The 4,277-nt window shown below is 41.3% G+C and overlaps 1 long non-coding RNA gene across 1 annotated transcript; it reads left to right on the forward strand.

Annotated features, from left to right (window-relative positions):
* Positions 1 to 1,103: 1,103 nt before the first annotated feature.
* On the forward strand, positions 1,104 to 3,404 carry LOC144586056 (uncharacterized). The gene is made up of 2 exons (XR_013540766.1): positions 1,104 to 1,458; positions 2,517 to 3,404. It is a non-coding gene; the product is annotated as an uncharacterized LOC144586056 (long non-coding RNA).
* Positions 3,405 to 4,277: the final 873 nt, after the last annotated feature.

Here is a 4,277-nt window from a genome sequence, read left to right on the forward strand (position 1 = left end):
GAGTTGTAAGGAGAACACTTCCTGGCATCTTTGTTTCGGATGTATTACCTTGGCAACAGATCATACTTTCTCCTCCAGACTGCTTCTTTTCTCTGCCTCTCTTTTCAAACCACAATGTTTATGAGGAAGTAGTTCTGGCCCCTTAGTTGACAACAACATATAGTCCTTTTTTGATTGAATTGTCCCAGTCCTCTCTGAAGGAAACATCCATCCTCAGTGACTAGAAGTAAGGAAAAATGTACCAAATTGTTTATTAAGAAGGACAGGGGTGAAAGATATACTCATGAGCAATATAGACTATGCTGTCCAAGTTCTGCCAGTGAACCCAGATAAGCAGCATAGGTGAGATTCCACAAGTGTCTACTAGCTAATGCACAGGCTATGAAGTTGTGTTTTTTTTTTTTTTTTTTTGCTGGGGGGCATTAATCACCCCTTGTCCCCCCACGCTCACTGAAACTCACGTTGCTTCTTGCTGTAAAATGAATCCTTGTAGCAAAAGGGATAGAAAACCTTAATCACAGTCAATGTAGTCGGTGTTCCTCTCCTGCCAGAAGTGGCTAAAGGTTATCAATATTGCATGGGGTGGAAATAGACTTTGGTCTCTGCTCTTGTCTATAAAAGCTGGCCAGAGTATCTGTTCTTTCTTGCCCCAGTTTTCTTTTTTCTTTTTTTTTGGGGGGGAGCAGTCAGGATTGCCAGTGAGAGCCACAGTCAGCATTGTCTGAAGACCAACTCTTCTGTACAGTATATTATAAAAGTTTATGGTGGAGCAATAGTGACTATTAAATAATCTCTTATAACTTATAAACATGTTAAGAAAACAGTTCAAGTTTTGGGTAACTGTGGCAAAAATAAAAATGATTCGTTTATTTAAAATGGTGTGTGTGGGTGTGGGTGTCCGTGTGTGGGGGTGCCCGTGTGTGTGTGTGTGTGTGTGTGTGTGTGTGTGTGTGTGTGTGTGTGTGTGTGTGTGTGTGTGTGTGTGTGTGTGTGTAGTCAATGACGTTGACAGAAATGCAGGTAATCCTGAGGCGTGATTGCAAATGGCTGAAATCTGCTATCTAGTGGGGGGGGGGGGGGAGATTGATCCCTTCTTTCCTTCCTTAGATGCCATCTCTGGTCAGCCCACACAAACTGTGTCAATAACGTCTTTTTTAATGAGGTGAGTCTCCAGTAACTGCTCTTGTATATATTTGGAAGGGGACAAAGACCTCTTCTGACCCACCTGTTGTGCCTCAGGATCTCTTCAATAGCCTAAGATTAATAAAACAGTTGTACGTCTGGCACCAGAAGGGAGACCATCATCTTTTTATTCTTTTTGATTTTCCTTTTCTTTCTTTCTGCACAACGTCATCAACTGTTTCAGCTTACCTTCTCCAGACAAAGCGGAGTCAGTATCAACCACAGATATGGACAAAAATGTGCCGGTGACAGGCAAACAGCTTGCATCTATACTTGGTAAGCCTTTACGTGTGTGCTTGAAAAGATGAAATATCATCATTAGAAGTCTTCTTTTGTTTCACCCAATCCAGCAGACCATCCGAGAGGCAGGTTTTGTTCAAAAGAACAAAATGGCCACATAAGGATGCCTTGGGCATCGGTATTTAAGAGCATTCACAGCTATTCAGTGTTTAAATATGACTTCCTCAAGACCGAAACATGCCAGAAAATGTTTTCATTATGTACACTTTCCCTCTATGTATGTGAGGATTTGCCACCAGAAAGAAAAGTGTCCTGTTTAAAAAAACAACAGTGACCGCTACTGCCACTAAATTTATTTTGTGATATGTGAACACATGAGCATTTTGCTGGCACACTGTTTTTCTGTCTCTCATTCTCTCAGGGTTCCTGGCCCTCACTCCTTTCTGGAGTGCAATAGCATCCTGCTTTTTTGTTAATGGACTTTTGAATACCTATATCATGCCGAAACCTTTATCATTTCATTCTCTAGACTAAAATTAGCAATGTGAATGAAAAGTATTCCTAGGGAGCTGCTTTGTGCCCTCAAGAATGTTATTAAAATACAGCTGCCTCGCATATTTGTATATGATCATGATGCCAACTTCAAAACCTCCCTCTCCTAACATTAATAACATACTCATCCCTGTGGTATCTGAGAGCTTTAAATATGCCAGGAATGTAACCCAAAGTGCCAGACAGCTGCTGGTATTGTCTTTCCCTTTAATTTTAATTACTTGTAAGCATGAAGATTAGCCACATGTATGTGAATGAATGGCCACTGGAAATATTACCTCAGGATTTGAAAATTTCACCTCAATGTCAATGTTCCTTCACTATAATTATACAAATAGGTATATATCCTACTTTCTGTTAATATTAGTTCTAGGTGACAGCATCGCTGGGAAAAAATTCAGTCACACCAGGAACACAAGATTCACTTTTTTAATATATATTTTCAACTTTCCACATAGTTGAGCAGTCTGGATGTTTCTTGGTTAAGGGAAGCAAAAAATGTTTCCTTACAGTATGTCTTTGTATTCTTTCCTGTTATATAGTGTGGACCTACATCTCCACACAACATTCTTCAGAGAGGAGAAAATGGAGGAGAGAGGAATGGAGCTAACAAAGGAAACAACAGGAAGGAAGGGGCAGTCTCAAAAATTTTGAAAGTTGCAGGTAGTACCTCGAACTAGAAACAGACAGGGCATGCATTTCACTGTCGCTCATTGTTAAAGGAGAAGCATACAAGATCATCTTTCTTTTTTAACACTATGTTGGATTCACATTTAACTATGGAATTACTATTTTGCATATCTGATTACTAGCAATAGAACAAAGCACATCTGGCATTGGAAATCTGTGTATTTTGGAGGCTTGCATAATGTTTCAGAAGAAACAAATGTGCATAAAAATGTGAACCTTTGAAAAATGTGTTAGTAAAATGCATACATTTGAAAAATACAAACAGGTATAGACTTGTCAGTGCAAAACTGCATACAGAACGTGTACAATAGGAAATTCACACAAAGATAAGCATAATTTGAAAAATGCATCCCCCCCACTTAGGAAGATGGGAGAGTCTTGCAGTCAGTCATGGAACTGGGATGGAAGAAATCTGCTGGAGGGGTTTTGAGAAATACAAGAGAACAAGACTGACAGAATTTTTTCTTCATTACTGTCACAACTATGAAGCATGGCAGCATCTTTCAAAACAGAAAATCTTTGAAAGTGTTTTGGTGTTGTCCTCTGAAGTTGTGGACAGAGTGCTGTCCTCTGAAGATGCCGGCCACAGAGACTGGGGAAATGTTAGGAAGAACAACCTTCAGAACACGGCCAAAGAGCCCAAAAAACCCACAACCACCATTAGATCCCGTCCGTGAAAGCCTTCGTGAATCCATTGTTTTGTGTTGCTTATGTGTTTCAGTACAGTATTCATTTGATCCTTTTTAGTGTTTGTTTACTCACTGCTGTTAGTTTTAAATACTGTATTTTAATGTTGTAACCTGCCTTGGGTCCTTCTTAAGGAGAAAGGTGGGAAACAAACAAACAAACAAACAAACAAACAAACAAACAAATAATCATTTCATTGTTCTCAGAACATACCCAGTAAAAACCTCCAGAGTGATAGCTATGTAATTCAGTGATGTCTTCCTCTATAAAAAGCAAGTAGAGATCAGGCAAGGAAAATGGAATGTATGTACAGCATATATTGTATGTGGATATATTTCTGAATACTCTCCCCTCCCTGTAGACAATAGCAGGGAACTTCTAGGTTGTAGAGCAATGAGGTTTTGCTTCCGACAAGCACAGATTCTGTTGTTCCTTCTGCATCCAGCAACTCACAGTACTTCCATATTTGAACGTGTTGCTATAAGTCACTCCCCAAAGGGCTAACAATATACTGTTGAACATAGAATGTTAACAACTAATACAGTAACATTTTGGGTGTGTCTTAACAAAGGCCTGGATGGGTAGGGAAGGAGGGGTCCCTTTGACCCTTTCCTGCCCTCCGGGTTATGCAGTGCAGCACCAGGGCAGACTGGAGGGGCGGGGGGGGAGTTGCCATTGTTTATAGAAAATCATTAGAGGTTACTAGGCGCTCCTCGCTTGTGAGGCCGGGTCTGGAGGCTCTCCATGTGTGGATTGGGGCCAGGGATGGTATTGGGATCTTGCTGGGTTACCGCGCTCCCAGCAACCCAGCCACCTCCCTACCGGAGCTGGCGGACTTCGTCTCCGCGGCACTGTTGGAGTCCCCGAGACTTTTGGTCCTGGGTGACTTCAACATCCATGCGGAGGCGGAGGTATCCGGGCCAGCT

This window comes from Pogona vitticeps, chromosome 1 (assembly GCF_051106095.1).
Source record: "Pogona vitticeps strain Pit_001003342236 chromosome 1, PviZW2.1, whole genome shotgun sequence".
Lineage (NCBI taxonomy): Eukaryota > Metazoa > Chordata > Lepidosauria > Squamata > Agamidae > Pogona > Pogona vitticeps.